The following is an 18,429-nucleotide window of genomic DNA, read 5'->3' on the forward strand; positions in this document are numbered from 1 at the left end:
TAATAGAAATGTCATTGATCTGGAAATTGAAAAATCAAACAAATAAATATATAAAAATTCAAGTTGAATAGTAAATGAAGTAGCAAAGAGCTACCCCTGTGAGAGTAAGAACAACTTACCTTCCAAAGGGGTGGAGGGGAAACAGGAGCTTAGCTCACGACGCGCAAATAGCCATACTATTCATCGAGCATTTAACCAATTAAAGGATGAAGTTTCATGTGAAGATAAGTTTCAGATGACTGGTTGTGGATGCAAGTGCCCTGGTCTCATGCTTCTTTCAGTGCTTGTCTGTATATCCTTCCATAGCTTTAGCTGCTAATGCTTATTGATGCATTGGTATTCAACTCTCATATAGCTGGTTTGAATCCTGGTGGTGGATGAAATTTCCATCACCATCATTTTTCTATTAGGGAGGAGACATGGTGCTGTGAAGTTCCTAATGACTTGACAAGATACACCAATGTCACAGGTTAATCCAAAACCCATGTACAGTATCTCACAGAGTGAGGGCACCCAAGGTTGATGCTGACCCTTCAGCCAGATTGGGGGTACTAAGCTTTACATCCTGCTTTCTGCTGCTCAAGACAGGTGATCTGCAAGCTACCTCTAGACATAACACTTATCTTTATTTCTCTACTGTCAACAATATAAACATCAATTTACGTGGCTGAACTCCTAGGAGACATCTTAGCCAACAGGAACAAATGAACTTAATACTTTTTATGTGCCTGTACCACTAAAGAAGTTAATAGCAAACGCATGAACATCTCAAGTGTACTTACACTGAGAATTATTGCTGCCTTGAGTACTATTTAGAACTCGTGGTGAAAACAGGGGAGCAAATAAATAATTGCTGTTATTTTAAATATCATGTTTTCCTTCTAAAGTCAAACAAAATTATACAGCGACTATGCCTCCACATTTGCCATCGTACTTACAAAACATCCATGCAATAAATAAGTTTACTAGTACTGTTTTCGTTAATACATTTAAATAATATGACCAAGTAGTGAAAATATTGTGTATGTAATATTGCCAGCCTTTTGTAACAGAAATATGAAAGAACATTTATTTAATTTAAAATATATTAAATACAAAAATGAGCATTACATTTCTGAGGCAATTCAATAATTTAGCACAATTCTCTTACAAATTGCCATGTGATGCAAAAAAATGTAGCACCATTTTTCAAATAACAAAGTAGTCTGTAGTTCTCCAAGTAGAATTAATGTGAGTGCAGGTCGCTGATACTGCTTTCAAATGGAACAGCACTGCTTTCTCTGCTGCACTGCCTTCTACAGTTTGGTTGACACTTCTTCTCCTGCATAGGACACCCAAGAAAAATGAAAAATTGCTAAATAATATTGGATTACCTCAGAAATACAAGCAACATGCTGCCACACATTAAGCAATGCATGCAAATAACAAGGTAGCCTGGGTTAAGGAACTACCACAAGAAAACAAACTGCAAAGCTTGGGACTAGAATAAATGTTAAATAGCTCCACCACTGCCAAAAGCTCTCTTAATGTGAAAAAAATTATCAATTTCATATGCTATGAAACATGCTGATAACTGGCTGGATAAATGTGTTGAAGCATAATTATAAGGTAAAGTTAATATTCCAAGAAGATTTAATTACACAAATTTCATTTTACATAATGCATCTAGTCTATCATAGTCAGTCTTGCCCAGTTACTGAACAGATCAGAACAAGAGGGATAAACAAATATGTTTGGGGCAGCGTGCGTAGGGGAGGGGGTTGAGGAATGCTACAGTACAAAGTATCACTTATTTAGTTAACAAAATACGCACATAACTTTTGGATAAATAATGTATTTTTCACATTTGGAAGGCACAAGACACAGGAGAGAAAATGTGGTATGCAACAGGGATGGGGAGATGACTGATGCAGAGAGGTAGAGGGTAAGGAGCACTTCAGTCCTGAGTGCCAACATATGCCATGCAAACACCTACAGCAACAGAATTACTGAAAACAATTGCCAACAAGTAAGTAGTAGTGACAGAAGGAAAAGGGAAAAAAGAGGAAATGAGAAAACATTAAAATCAACACTGGACTCGCATTCGGGAGGATGACGGTTCAATCCCGTCTCCGGCCATCCTGATTTAGGTTTTCCGTGATTTCCCTAAATTGTTTCAGGCAAATGCCGGGATGGTTATAGGCCTATTTCGCTTACGTCAATCTGTTGTAGAATAATGGAACATGTTTTGTGTTCTCGTATTATGACGTTCTTAGATAATACAAATCTCCTTCATCATAACCAACATGGATTCCGCAAACAGAGATCATGTGAAACTCAGCTCGCCCTATTTGCCCAAGAAATTCACAGTGCCGTAGACACTGGCGAGCAGATTGATGCCGTATTCCTGGACTTCAGGAAGGCATTTGATACGGTTCCGCACTTACGTTTAGTGAAAAAAATACGAGCTTACGGAATATCGGACCAGGTTTGTGATTGGATTCAGGATTTCCTAGAAGAAAGAACACAACATGTCATTCTTAACGGTTCAAAATCTGCAGATGTAGAGGTAATTTCGGGAGTACCGCAGGGAAGCGTGATAGGACCTTTATTGTTTACAATATACATAAATGACTTAGTTGACAACATCGGTAGCTCCGTGAGGCTATTTGCAGATGACACGGTTGTCTACAAGAAAGTAGCAACATCAGAAGACTCGTACGTACTCCAGGAGGACCTGCAGAGGATTAATGCATGGTGCGACAGCTGGCAGCTTTCCCTAAACGTAGATAAATGTAATATAATGCGCATACATAGGGGCAGAAATCCATTCCAGTACGATTATGCCATAGGTGGTAAATCACTGGAAGCGGTAACGACCGTAAAATACTTAGGAGTTACTATCCGGAGCGATCTGAAGTGGAATGATCACATAAAACAAATAGTGGGAAAAGCAGGCGCCAGGTTGAGATTCATAGGAAGAATTCTAAGAAAATGTGACTCATCAACGAAAGAAGTAGCTTACAAAACGCTTGTTCGTCCGATTCTTGAGTATTGCTCATCAGTATGGGACCCTTACCAGGTTGGATTAATAGAAGAGATAGACATGATCCAGTGAAAAGCAGCGCGATTCGTCATGGGGACATTTAGTCAGCGCGAGAGCGTTACGGAGATGCTGAACAAGCTCCAGTGGCGGACACTTCAGGAAAGGCGTTACGCAATACGGAGAGGTTTATTATCGAAATTACGAGAGAGCACATTCCGGGAAGAGATGGGCAACATATTACTACCGCCCACATATATCTCGCGTAATGATCACAACGAAAAGATCCGAGAAATTAGAGCAAATACGGAGACTTACAAGCAGTCGTTCTTCCCACGCACAATTCGTGAATGGAACAGGGAAGGGGGGATCAGATAGTGGTACAATAAGTACCCTCCGCCACACACCGTAAGGTGGCTCGCGGAGTATAGATGTAGATAAAAAAAAAAAAAAAGGGCACGGCCGATTTCCTTCCCAATCCTTCCCTAACCCGAGCTTGCGCTCCGTCTCTAACGACCTCGTTGTCGACGGGACGTTAAACACTAACCACCACCATTAAAATCAAGGAATAAAATCAAAAGAATCAGATATAAGGAAAGCATTTATGAATGAACAAAGAAGCACAAGCATGAACACTGAATCAGTAGACTCAAATAAGTAACAGTGCAGCCACAAAAGTACACTAGACTCTCACTAATCCGGCCATTCCTGGCGCATATGGGTGCCGAATTAGTGGAAGTGCTGGATTATTGAGTGTCTAAAATTTATTTTATTCATTTACTTTGTTTGTTATTTATTTGGAAAACGTAGGGGATATAGTGCACTGTACTTTATTAAACCGAAGGATACAGTTTTAAAACATAGAGGATGTTGTTGTTGTTGTTGTGGTCTTTAGTCCTGAGACTGGTTTGATGCAGCTCTCCATGCTACTCTATCCTGTGCAAGCTTCTTCATCTCCCAGTACCTACTGCAACCTACATCCTTCTGAATCTGCTTAGTGTATTCATCTCTTGGTCTCCCTCTACGATTTTTACCCTCCACGCTGCCCTCCAATGCTAAATTTGTGATCCCTTGATGCCTCAAAACATGTCCTACCAACCGATCCCTTCTTCTAGTCAAGTTGTGCCACAAACTTCTCTTCTCCCCAATCATATTCAATACATCCTCATTAGTTATGTGCTCTACCCGTCTAATCTTCAGCATTCTTCTGTAGCACCACATTTCGAAAGCTTCTATTCTCTTCTTGTCCAAACTGGTTATCGTCCATGTTTCACTTCCATACATGGCTACACTCCATACAAATACTTTCAGAAATGACTTCCTGACGCTTAAATCTATACTCGATGTTAACAAATTTCTCTTCTTCAGAAACGATTTCCTTGCCATTGCCAGTCTACATTTTATATCCTCTCTACTTCGACCATCATCAGTTATTTTACTCCCTAAATAGCAAAACTCCTTTACTACTTTAAGTGTCTCATTTCCTAATCTAATCCCCTCAGCATCACCCGATTTAATTTGACTACATTCCATTATCCTCATTTTGCTTTTGTTGATGTTCATCTTATATCCTCCTTTCAAGACACTGTCCATTCCGTTCAACTGCTCTTCCAAGTCCTTTGCTGTCTCTGACAGAATTACAATGTCATCGGCGAACCTCAAAATTTTTATTTCTTCTCCATGGATTTTAATACCTACTCCGAATTTTTCTTTTGTTTCCTTTACTGCTTGCTCAATATACAGATTGAATAACATCGGTGAGAGGCTACAACCCTGTCTCACTCCCTTCCCAACCACTGCTTCCCTTTCATGCCCCTCGACTCTTATAACTGCCATCTGGTTTCTGTACAAATTGTAAATAGCCTTTCGCTCCCTGTATTTTACCCCTGCCACCTTCAGAATTTGAAAGAGAGTATTCCAGTTACCGTTGTCAAAAGCTTTCTCTAAGTCTACAAATGCTAGAAACGTAGGTTTGCCTTTTCTTAATCTTTCTTCTAAGATAAGTCGTAAGGTTAGTATTGCCTCACGTGTTCCAACATAGAGGATATACTTTGTTAAATCCAAAAATACATTAATTTTCAAAGATAACTTAGTCCTTGAGTGCATAATATACTGTACATAATTATACAGTTGTATCACTCGCTATGAAACATGTCCCTAATTTTTAACTGTCGCAATGATGATACGCAACAGTGGCATGCTTTATCACACAACAGCTTTACAAGCATTACATCGGTACTACATGTATCCGCTTGTTGCATAATGTACTTCAGGAGGACCTCGGCACCTTCAGCACCATCAGTGTGAGAAATCTTCATGCTCCTTCTTCCTGTGTCCTCTTCTTCATCACTTTCATCATTACTTTCTTGCACACTTTTTATTATTTCCTCATCTGTTAAAGTTTGGTCCGTATCACAGTTTTCCTCATTCAGCCTCTTAGTAACATCTTCATCATCAATTTCTTCTCCTCCTGGAAGGTTGTGAAACATGTCAGTGTACAAAGTAATTGATGATTCCGAATCAACTGGATCATCGCTGTCACTCACTACTAGATCCAACTCAGCATAAGTGGATGGCTACAATTTTCTCCAGTTCTTCATTATGGTAGCGCTCTCCTCTTCATCCCGTGCTTCGGATGCTTGGAAAACAACATAATGTATGTTAATTGCTTTCCACACCTTCAGCATAGTCTCGATACAGTCATTTTCACTTTCTTTCCACAAGGAGATGAGAAGTGAATGTCAATGATGACATTTAATTGATTCCTAAATTCCCTGGTCCATGTGCTGAATTAGGCCTGTCACATTGGGTGGGAGAAAGAATGCTTGTATACCATCGGACTTTAGAGAATCATCTGAAGGATGACTGGGAGCATTGTCAGTCATAAGGATAGCTTTCAGTGGAAGCCTTTTCTTCTTTAACAAATGTTTCATGGAACCACCAACAGAATATTTGTCTGTCCATCCACACTTTCTTCTGAGTGCAATACTGCACTGATAGAGTATTTATGTCAGTGTGTTGAAAACAATGTTGATGTTGGGATTTTCCAATCACCATAAGTGGTACTTTATGACTTCCATTTGCATTACAAGACACCACTAATGTTATGTGCTGTTACTGTTGCTTGTAACCATGAGCTTCCTTCTTGTTGTTGGCAGTTAATGCTTTTGAAGGAAGCATCTTGTAAAAGAGTCCTGTTTCATCGGCATTATACAAGGCATCAGAAGTTAAATCTTCTTCCCCTATTATCTTCCGTATCTTGCTTACAAACTCATCAGCAACATTATTGTTAGCTGAGTGACTTTCCCTGGTGACTGTCAGCTGCCGAATGCCATGTCGTTTTTTCCAGTTTGACAGCCAACCTTCGCTCACTGCAAACAAGTTACTACCGCCAAGTTGTTTGTTAAATGTAGCTGCTTTTTCCTTTACAATTGGGCCACTGACTGGAATTCCTATACTGCGTTGTTGTATGAACCATATATAAACAGCTATGCCCAGTTCTTCATTCTCACTCTTTCATGTAACCTTCTGTTTTCCCAGCTCACTATCCATTTGTGTTGAGTACTGTCGAATAACATCTTCTTTCTTTTTGATGTCATAAGTAGTTGCTCGCCCAAATCTGAACTCAGCATCAATGGATTTTTGTGAAGAACCTCAATTTAACTTATCTAAAATTTCGGGTTTCTGCTTGAGGTCCAGCGTAACGTGTTTTCTTTTAGAAGACATGGTTCCCAACTGTAAAGAAAGCTACAGTTCCAAATACAGTGTATAAAGCATTGTTTAACTAAGCATTTTTGTGCACGATAATTCATTGTGCACGTTTTAGGTTGTGTGCCGGATTTCTGAGAGGCTGGACTACTGAGGGCCGGATTAGCGAGAGTCTAGTGTATACCCAAAGCAAGCAAAACAAGGAATTAAATAGAAATAGAATGAGAAGTTTTGAAGTAAATGGTCTTTGATTGCAATGGGTCTACAAAAGCTAAAGAATAACATTTTTTTTTTCAATTTTGTAATCCTTTACTTCCATAATTACTTGCTCATCTAGTACATTTATCCACTTCACCTTTGTTTTCATTAATGGAAATTCCAGCAAGGAAACAATAAAGTGAAATGAGAAATGCAACCACTCACTTATAGTTGAGTTATGTGTGCTACAGAGGCACACTCGGCAATACTTTTGAGATACTTCTCTTCCTTTATATTAAGAACACCATCTTCCTTACACACTGACTCAACCACCCAAATGCAACCATTGATCACTTAAAAGCAAGTAAAGTCTCTCTACTTTTACATGTGGATATACAACACCCATCAATCAGCCAGCAATGAGTGGTTGTCTTTCTTCATTTTTGTTTCTTGTTTCCATCTTCATTTTCATTCTCTGTTGCTTGCTCAGTTCTCTTCATTTTTTTATTAGTGTTTCTTCTTTTTCTTCCTTTTCCTCCAACCTCTGTTGTTTTCCTTTCCCACATCCCTCATATATCACACTCTTTTTCCTCTTTCTCATATTCATCATACATCATATTATTTTTGTCTTTATACATAAACTTTTTCAGAATTACTCTTGATTTCCAACAGTTTCTGGTTCTGACTTGTGAATGCATTCTGTTACAGAACTTATTATTTACTTCTTGGTCTCAATTTCGCATGATGTTTAGCCTCATTGTCTTCTCATTTATCTGTTTTAACATGCAGAATTTAACTTTTTGAATGGTGAAGTTTCACAACTGTAAAAGATGAGCATTTTATGATTGTCATGAAACAGGATTTCATTCAGTATGGAGAAGATGCCTAGGACAAAGAGTGTCTACTGTTCATCCACCCAGATAGGCCAGAAAGGAATGCTATGCCAGCCAGTCACAGTAAGTAACCAAGTGTCTTCCTTTACAAAGCCATAATCCTATAGAAAATGAACAACTAAGCACTATAGTCCATTGCTCCAGCGACTGAGCTACCAAAGGATTCACAAGAGATGAACAAATCCATTATGATTCATAGCTAATCCCAGGAGATATTTGTATTCACCAATACTAGCTTTGCTCCCAAGCTGTCACTGGAAAATGACTAATAATTGGCAGATTGTAAATAGAGGACACTGATCATGAACAGTCATTTGTGAGATCTTGGGTCCACAAGTAAGTGATCAGTGGAGATGAAAGGTCATAATGTTTGAGGTTCACAGACTATCAGTCCAGATAACTCAGCTGCAAAGTCAAGGAGGAAACGAATAGCATGGCACGAGAAGACATCATACTTTGCACTGTCTATATTGCTGTCGTCTACTATGGCCATATCTGTGATTGCTGATCCTGGGACTTGGTCCACCAGTAAATACTCTTGCTTTGTAAGATTATGGGAACAAACTGCTAATAAATTGCCAGTAACTGATGTCTCTGTAGTGCTACCTAATTCAAATATTTAACCAATGTCTTTCCCAACTGACCACTGTCACAGAGACATAAAATAGAAATGATGAAGATGAGAGCTAGAACTGTGACAGAAATCACTGATACCGATGGAAACCAAAACAAACTGTAAGACAGAAAGCAGATGAAATATAATTGGAAACAAGTAAAGTACGTAAGAGACTAACTTAAAAGAAAAAGATAACAAATAATGGTAGAAACACAGAGGAACCGTAATTGGAAAATAAGAAATTAACATTTATGGCAAAGAGTAATTCAAGACCAAGTGGATGGTGGCTCATGTAAGTGGTCATATCTCATCTTCAAAGTACAGAATCAGTGGTGTTGAATGGTAGGAACTAAATAACTTTGGAGGTAAACCAAGCATTCAAACCCATTATTATGTCCCAGACCATGTTCAGCAACATAAAATTTTTGAGATGCTCTTGTAAAGTATGTGTTGTTGTTGTGGTCTTCAGTCCTGAGACTGGTTTGATGCAGCTCTCCATGCTACTCTATCCTGTGCAAGTTTCTTCATCTCCCAGTACCTACTGCAGCCTACATCCTTCTGAATCTGCTTAGTGTATTCATCTCTTGGTCTCCCTCTATGATTTTTATCCTCCACGCTGCCCTCCAGTACCAAATTGGTGATCCCTTGATGCCTCAGAACATGTCCTACCAACCGATCCCTTCTTCTAGTCAAGTTGTGCCAGAAACTCCTCTTCTCCCCAAATCTATTCAATACCTCCCCATTAGTTATGCGATCCACCCATCTAATCTTCGGCATTCTCCTGTAGCACCACATTTTGAAAGCTTCTATTCTCTTCTTGTCTAAACTATTTATTGTCCATGTTTCACTTCCATACATTGCTACACTCCATACAAATACTTTCAGAAACCACTTCCTGACACTTTAATCAATACTCGATGTTAACAAATTTCTCTTCCTTTAGAAACGCTTTCCTTGCCATTGCCAGTCTACATTTTATGTCCTCTCTACTTTGACCATCATCAGTTATTTTGCTCCCCAAATAGCAAAACTCCTTTACTACTTTAAGTGTCTCATTTCCTAATCTAATTACCTCAGCATCACCTGATTTAATTCGACTACGTTCCATTATCCTTGTTTTTCTTTTGTTGATGTTCCATCTTATACCCTCCTTTCAAGACACTGTCCATTCCGCTCAACTGCTCTTCCAAGTCCTTTGCTGTCTCTGACAGAATTACAATGTCATCGGCGAACCTCAAAGTTTTTATTTCTTCTCCATGGATTTTAATACCTACTCCGAACTTTTCTTTTGTTTCCTTTACTGCTTGCTCAGTATACAGATTGAATAGCATTGGGGAAAGACTACAACCCTGTCTCACTCCCTTCCCAACCACTGCTTCCCTTTCATGTCCCTCGACTCTTATAACTGCCATCTGTACAAATGTATGTGTATGTCATTAATTATGCCAGTGCAAGTGTAGGATACTCAAAATAATTTGTGAATGAGCAGACAATGCATGAGTACTTTTCTCGTATGTTTTCACAGGGTTTTATACCAATGACGGGACTGGAATATGTGGTTCTTGGGAGTTGCTCCATAAAGGCTTATATAATTAAACAATGAAAAATGTATGTGAAAATGTAAATCTCATTTCAGGACATGACTCGAGGAATTTAATGTATACTATCTTGGTGAAGAAGCTTCCTATCTATTTTCTGTTCCAAGAAGGTCCTATTTCTAGATGTTCTGGAAGATTAGCAGTTTTTTTTTGAAAATTGCTAAGCAAGTACACTTCTTCAATGGTACATAGTAGTAAGTTTGTTTCAAAGTCTAAGATATATGAATGTTGATTTTTCTAAAGTTGCAGATTTTATGTTCAGAAATGCCACTGCTGTTTACCATTGCCATCTTCAAATTACCAGTGTGCCTCCGCATAACAAAGTTTGTCATTCTGCTCTCTGTCTTGATCTAACAATCTGCCTTAATTGTGTAGAGATAATCATGGATATTTTTAAGTAGCTGAATAAGATTAACATAAGATAACATATGTACATCTGTTCATGAAGTACACAAATCACAAGATTTAAAAAATCCAGAATTTATGCTAACCATGTTACACTAATGAGCTCAGAGCACTACACTTCTAAAAGAGCAGAAATTATTGTAGAAGAAACAGTAAATAAAATTGTTACAAAATAATAACTGTACCATACATAAATGCTTGAAAACTGCGGCTGACATAATCAGAAGAAGACCTTACAACTCAGTGCTGTGTCTTGAAATAATTCCCTTTCACAAATACTCAAGTAATACCCACTGTAGTTCCAATAGCCAAAACTAGAAGAAGAAATTTTACAAAGAGGGAAGAAGTGCAACGGTTGGCAAGCCAAACAAAACTAACAGGACAAAACACTGATACGAAAATGAAGTATTTTACATTTTTACAATTGTTGGAAGTCAAAAGAAATACATGAAAAAGAAAATCATAAACAAGAGTGTTAAAGATAACAGACTGGATAGAAATCATATAGGATAGTGGGTCATTAGCAACATCAAACAGATACAAATATGAATCAAAAGTAAGTTTGGTATGTAATTGCAGAGTTTTAAATCTGAGTTCCACGGTATCTATGGATTGGTGTGGATATGAATAATTACTAATATGTAAGGAGAAAAACGAGACAAAAATTCACTGTGCTGGTATAAATATAAATAAAAAGGTCACATGTACAGAGAAAATAAGGAAATGAGGTACAAACCAGTAGTGGTAGAAATGAAATTTAGACATATCTAAGTTGATAGAAGGATACAATGTTATTTGATTATACAATTGGCCACCCTAGTCACAGGAATCAGACACAGTCCTTAAGTATCTAGACTCCTGCCTGCAGTAATTTAAGGTTGAATGACTATGTAATTACAACTGTGAGGAAGGCAGATGTCAGACTCAGATTTATTGGAAGAAGCCCATGAAAGTGGAATTATGCACAAATGATGATGTTTACACAATTCTTGTTAAACCAATTCCTGAATAATGTTCATCTTCCTGGAACCCTTAATAAACACCACTATTAATCAAAAAGATTTAGAGAAGAGTTCTATAACTTGTCATGGTGCTGTTTAGTCTGTGTGAAAATGTCACAGAAATGTTCAAGCAGTTTCAGTGAGAGACATTACAAGAAAGAGATTATCCATCATGGAGAGCACTACATACAGGAGAGTTCACATTCCCAAAATGAGACAAGATACAAACTATTTTTTTCTCCAACATATGTCTCATGCAATGACCAAATTGTCAATTACAGAAATTCATTTTCATATTTAGGGGCTTTCATCCCATATACCACCCACATACAGAACTGTAAGGAGAGAAAATAACACTGGTATATTGTGTACCCTGAGTCACACACTGTTTGGCAGCTGGCACAGTACAGATGTAGTTGTGCATACTGTAGTGATAGAGCCACCTTGAGTATGAATGGCGGAAAAGTGTAGGATCTCAACAATACAATGGTATAGATAAGAAATTTCTCAGAGCAAGAAATGAGAAGTATATTAGAAAATGGGGATGGTTCAAATGGCTCTGAGCACTATGGGACTTAACATTTGAGATCATCAGTCCCCTAGAACTTAGAACTACTTAAACCTAACTAACCTAAGGACATCACACACATCCATGCCCAAGGCAGGATTCGAATCTGCGACCGTAGCGGTCACGCGGTTCCAGACTGAAGCGCCTGGAACCGCTCGGCCACACCGGCCGGCAAAATGAGGAAGTAGTTTCAATGCAAGTATAGTTATGAGGTCATATGTCCAGTACGGAACTGTTAGCACATTTCAATAGTTTGCCACATTTACTCACAGGAAACTCCTGTGATGTTTGGGTCATGCAGAATGCAGGCAAAAGAGATAACATTTTTAAGAGGTATTGAAGGTGAAGTAGAATTGGAAATGAGGTCAGAAAAAAGGCAAATATGGTATCTCAAAACTTCTGGACAAGATAAGCACCTATGGTCCCTGATATCCCTCCCCTCCTTCCCACCGCACTCCAGACTGCTGCTTCCACTCGACACAACACATTTGCATTCTGGCCACAGTGGCTGTAGAGAGCACTCATAGCTCAGTTTGTAACATCTTTTCATTGTGCCTCATTACAGCTCAACATGTTGTCTTTACAATGAGTAGCAATCTGTCCTTTTTATAATGTTGTTCAAAAGTAACATGGTGCAGATATAGAGTCAGAGTGCTAAAAATATTTTCTGAAACGTTAATTGGAATGACACCACCAAGGAAGAATCAGAGAGAGATGGGCAGATACAGTGAAGGAGTTCACAGGGAAGAGGGGAGGAAAGTCACATGCACTTGAAAATGGACAGGAGTGGTACGGAGACAGACAATGATGGAGGTCCTTGATTCACAGCTTGACCTATAAAGTTGGAAATGAGCAGAAATGTTTTGGTGGTGTTGTACTGAGGCATGGTAAGATCAAAGTTGTCGAAGAAATTATTTTCACCCAAAGTTCACCAAATACATACTTTTAGATATAAATGCAGTCATCAAACTGATGCAGTGATTAATAGGACATTCTGATATCTTTTTGTTTTTCTTGATTTTCCCCCCTTTCTTCCATTGTCTCACTCTCCCTCCTACCTCTTTCTCCCTCCCTCCCCCACTGTCTCCCCCCCTCCCCACCTACTATTTCCTTTTTCATTCCTTTCCTTTGCTTTTTGTTTTCTGACAGTTTATCGCTGTCCTATTTTTCTTTGTCTTCATTTCTTACCACCTTTTTGCCTTTCTTTTCACTGTCAAGCTCTCTGTAATTTTTAATTTACATTTATACTGCCCTGAATTTTATCTTTTCATGTTTTTATTCACTTAGTTACTTTCTGCAACTGTTCTTATTCATTGTTTCTTATTTTCACCCAGTTTATGTTGACTGCTTTTTCAAGCAGAGTTTGATGTTATTTGCTAATTCTACTATCATCTTTGGACTTACATGTGTACCAAACGTATTTTGCATTTCAACTAGAAATTAATGGTTTCCATCACTGGGTATGATATGTCTGAAAAAAAAGTCTACATTTTACACTACACTGAACAATTTGAAAGAGTAATGTTCAGAACTTACCATTATCTGGAAGTCTGGGAGAACCTCTTTCAGATAAGATTGCTGTTCCCCATTCCAGAGGTTTGGGAGTGCCAGTGTGAAGTTGTCTATATGTTCCATATATATGAGATGGTGTACCTGGAATGCAGCAGAATATGATGAAGATGAGCCCAACGTTAAATCAGTTTAAAAGAGCAGTAACAATAAATTTTATTACATGGCAACAGTCTACACCAACTTCTTAGAAACTGAGGACAACTGAAGAAAGAAAATAAGATTATGGGTCAATATCCCACTGGGAATGAGATCATTATACAAGGGACACTGGCTCAAATTGTACAGTGATGAGGAAGGGCAATGGCACGTCCTTTCCAAAGGAACAATTTCAATAGTTGCCTCATGTCATTTAGAGAAACCATGGAAAGCCTAAATTTGGGAGGTTGGATTTGTATTTTGGCCCTACTCCCCCTGACTGTGAGGAAATTGTCTTTCTACACAATGTATTCAGAGACTAAATAAATAGTCTAGAAAATCCTGTGCAGAAGGGATGAGGAACACCTTACTGCTGAATGAAGCTCAGTATTTTCAGAGGAGGAAAAATTCAAACTATAAGAAAAAAAAAAAAAAAAGGAAAAGTACATTTCAAGAATGAAAAATTCCAAGAAAATTTAATGAATGATAAGTGGAAAGTGTCATATATGCACTATCCGAGCCCTGAATGAGCTTATTAACGCTTGTGTAAGCCAACAATAAATCTGATTCATTGGGCAGGTCAAAAATTAAGACCACAGAGAGAGTACAGACAATATTGTCAAAAATATCTCTCTGCTATAAGTCAGTTATAAAATCTGTGCATTTTATCAACAGGGTTCACAGAATACTTGAAGTTCCTTATTTAATATATATATATAATAGAAGGAAACATTCCACGTGGGAAATGGGAAAGGCCTCAATCTCCGCTAATTTCAAGTTGCCGCCACTCATACCTCACCTGACTTTCAACAACTTCTTTGCCTCTACACTTCTGCCTCGACTGACATCTCTGCCCAAACTCTTTGTCTTTAAATATGTCTGCTTGTGGCTTATGTGTGTATGGATATGTGCGTGTGTGCGAGTGTATACCTGTCCCTTTTTCCCCCAAAGGTAAGTCTTTCCGCTCCCGGGATTGGAATGACTCCTTACCCTCTCCCTTAAAACCCACTTCCTTTCGTCTTCCCCTCTCCTTCCCTCTTTCCTGATGAGGCAACAGTTTGTTGCGAAAGCTTGAATTTTGTGTGTATGTTTGTGTTTGTTTGTGTGTCTATTGACCTGCCAGTGCTTTCGTTCGGTAAGTCACCTCATCTTTGTTTTTTTTAATATATATATATATATATATATATATATATATATATATATATATATATATAAAAAACAAAGATGATGTGACTTACCAAACGAAAGCGCTGGCACGTCGATAGACACACAAACAAACACAAATATACACACAAAATTCTAGCTTTCGCAACCAATGGTTGCTTCGTCAGGAAAGAGGGAAGGAGAGAGAAAGACGAAAGCATATGGGTTTTAAAGGAGAGGGTAAGGAGTCATTCCAATCCCGGGAGCGGAAAGACTTACCTTATGGGGAAAAAAGGACGGGTATACACTCGCACACACACACACATATCCATCCACACATATACAGACACAAGCAGACATATTAAAAAGCTTTGTTTTTAGAGAGAGAGAGAGAGAGAGAGAGAGAGAGAGAGAGAGAGAGAGAGAGAGAGAGAGAGACTTACCAAACAAAAGCGCTGGCAGGTCGATAGACACACAAACAAACACAAACATACAAACAAAATTCAAGCTTTCACAACAAACGGTTGCTTCATCAGGAAAGAGGGAAGGAGAGGGAAAGACGAAAGGATGTGGGTTTTAAGGGAGAGGGTAAGGAGTCACTCCAATCCTGGGAGCGGAAAGACTTACCTTAGGGGGAAAAAAGGACAGGTATACACTCACACACACACACATATCCATCCGCACATACACAGACACAAGCAGACACTTGTAAAGGCAAAGGGTTTGGGCAGAGATGTCAGTCGAGGCGGAAATAAAGAGGCAAAGATGTTGTTGAAAGACAGGTGAGGTATGAGTGGCGGCAACTTGAAATTAGCGGAGGTTGAGGCCTGGCGGATAACGAGAAGAGAGGATCATGAAGATCATGAAGATGTCATCAATAAATCTGTACCAAACTTTGGGTTGGCAGGCCTGGGTAACCAAGAAGGCTTCCTCTAAGCGACCCATAAATAGGTTGGCGTATGAGGGGGCCATCCTGGTACCCATGGCTGTTCCCTTTAATTGTTGGTATGTCTGGCCTTCGAAAGTGAAGAAATGGTGAGTCAGGATGAAGCTGGCTAAGGTAATGAGGAAAGAGGTTTTAGGTAGGGTGGCAGGTGATCGGCGTGAAAGGAAGTGCTCCATTGCAGCGAGGCCCTGGACGTGTGAAATATTTGTGTATAAGGAAGTGGCATCAATGGTTACAAGGATGGTTTCTGGGGTAACAGATTGGGTAAGGATTCCAGGCGTTCGAGAAAGTGGTTGGTGTCTTTGATGAAGGATGGGAGACTGCATGTAATGGGTTGAAGGTGTTAATCTACGTAGGCAGAGATACGTTATATGGGGGCTTGGTAACCAGCTACAATGGGGCGGCCGGGATTGAGGATTTCACATACACATAATAAACTTTCCCATACTGGTTCATCAAGTGCTTATCAAAAATGCTACATTCACTCTAATTCCAGTGAGACAGTCTCATATGGGCCAAAAGTCTTCTCATGAACCTGTAGAATAACCAGAAGAAACATGGGCACAATGACATTGCCAAAGGAAAAAAACAACAGTAGTTGATTACCATCCATAGAAATACAGCAAAGAATATGTCCAACAGTTAAATGAAAAAAAAAAAAAAAAACAAGATCTGAAAGAAAGAATAGCAGAATCACATATGAATCATTGTAGCCAGAAAAATCCGAGGAACAAAAAATTAACACAGAAAATACTGTGGAAATATCAAAAAGAAAAGAAAGAGTGAAATAAAAAAGGCAAAATAATTGCATCGTGAGACAAAAAAGTCACAAGTGTGTGGAGAGCCAAAAGAATGGAATGAAACAATTCTAATTACATCTGATGTGATGAAAAAGATAGACAGACAAAGACATCCCATCAGCTAGGACCAACAATTGAAGAGAGGAGTGAAGTGATAATAGTTTTGTAGCCTTAAATTTTCTTTCCTTGTTCATTAGGACACATGAAATGTGTGAAAAAAGTAATGAGACTGGTTTTTTATCTATCAAAGCTTTCATTTTTTTTTTCACACAACAATATTGTCCCCTGAAAAGTAGTTCCCTTTAGCAGCTAAACACTGGCAGAGTCATTTCCGGTCTTGGTAGCAGTGCTGAAAGGCTTCAAGTGATAGGCATTTAACACATCAGTCACACTCTTTTGAATGTTCTTAAAAGTCCCAAAATGACATCCTTTTAAGACTTTTTCAGTTTTGGGAAAAGAAATGAGTCAAAAGGACTCAGATCAGGTGAGTAGGGGGTCTTTGGACAGCAGGAATACTTTTTGAGATAAAAGTTCCATGATGGAAATGATTGTGTGACATGGGACGTAGTCATGACGTCGCATCCACTTGTCTGCAGTTTCCGGTCTCACTCTGTTCACCCTTTTCCTGATCCTTTCAAGAACATCTTTGTAAAACACTTGGTTGACTGCTTGTCCTGAAGGAACAGTCTCACAAGAGCTTCCACACATCTGATGTTTTCATTGGTTTTTGAAGTTGAAAGTCTCCCTGGGTGCGATTCATCTTCAGAATATGTACTCAGCCTTCCAAGAATGATTTGTGCCAGCAAAAAACTTGTGCTCTTGATAAGGACTGTACCCATAGGCCTGTTTCAACTTTTCAACGGTCATACTCACAGATCCCCAAAGTCAACACAAAACTTGATAGCATAATGTTGCCCTGAATTCTGCTGTTTCATTTTTGTAACACACAACAAAAACACAACTTCACTGATGGTGCTCTCAAAATCATGTGTTGGCTGTACACAGCTGAAACCTGGACTGAGCATCTGCAAGGGATGAACACACCGGTCTACACAAGCAGAACAACACAGCGTTGCCAGATCACTTGCAGTGCTGTCAGTCCCATTACTATTCTCACACACCTTACGTAACAAATGATTTTATCTTGTGCTGAAATAATTAAATCTACGTGTACAAGAGAAATCAGGTTAATGTAAATGATAGCTTTCTGTTGTTTAGGGCATATGCAAATTTAAATTGATTAAATCATTGTTATAAATAAGGCTCTGATTCCCAAGGTTGGTACAGTGGAAAGAAGCAGATGTGCCATGTTGCACATGATGTTGAGCACATGTTATAGCATGGAGAATCCACGCCATTGTTAACTGCAGAGGTACAGTTCCTAGATGCACTGGTATGTGGTGTATGGCCAACCAAACAGATAAACTTTGTCCAGTACTTTCTCTCTGTATTCTTCCAGGAAACTGCCATATGTGGAGATAACACACACAGTATGAACTTGGTGATATCAACAAGAAACGTTCTGAGGACCAGCAAACACACACAGAAGTTTTACGTCACTAGTTTTACCTCTCGAGGCTTACATTTACCAAACCCAGAAGGCTTTTTCATTGACAGTATCACTTTAATTAAAATATCATCCACAGAATGACGACCACCTACTACTTCCAGATGAATGCCTTCACAGAACATTTTAATACAGCTTTGATAGATGAGTGTGGACATTGAATAGAGATACTGTGATACAATACTGCCAGGCCCAATGAAAAAGTGGGAGGAAGGGGGAGGTAAAATCCCTGGGGCCCAAGCCTCATGGGTGGCCCA

At 38.9% G+C, this 18,429-nt stretch overlaps 1 long non-coding RNA gene across 1 annotated transcript; it reads right to left on the reverse strand.

Annotated features, from left to right (window-relative positions):
* Positions 1-862: 862 nt before the first annotated feature.
* On the reverse strand, positions 863-17,610 carry LOC124612289. The gene is made up of 3 exons (XR_006979523.1): positions 17,479-17,610; positions 13,546-13,662; positions 863-1,321 (listed from the first exon to the last, which is right to left on the reverse strand). It is a non-coding gene; the product is annotated as an uncharacterized LOC124612289 (long non-coding RNA).
* Between the last annotated feature and the right edge of the window lie 819 nt (positions 17,611-18,429).

This window comes from Schistocerca americana, chromosome 4 (assembly GCF_021461395.2).
Source record: "Schistocerca americana isolate TAMUIC-IGC-003095 chromosome 4, iqSchAmer2.1, whole genome shotgun sequence".
NCBI lineage: Eukaryota > Metazoa > Arthropoda > Insecta > Orthoptera > Acrididae > Schistocerca > Schistocerca americana.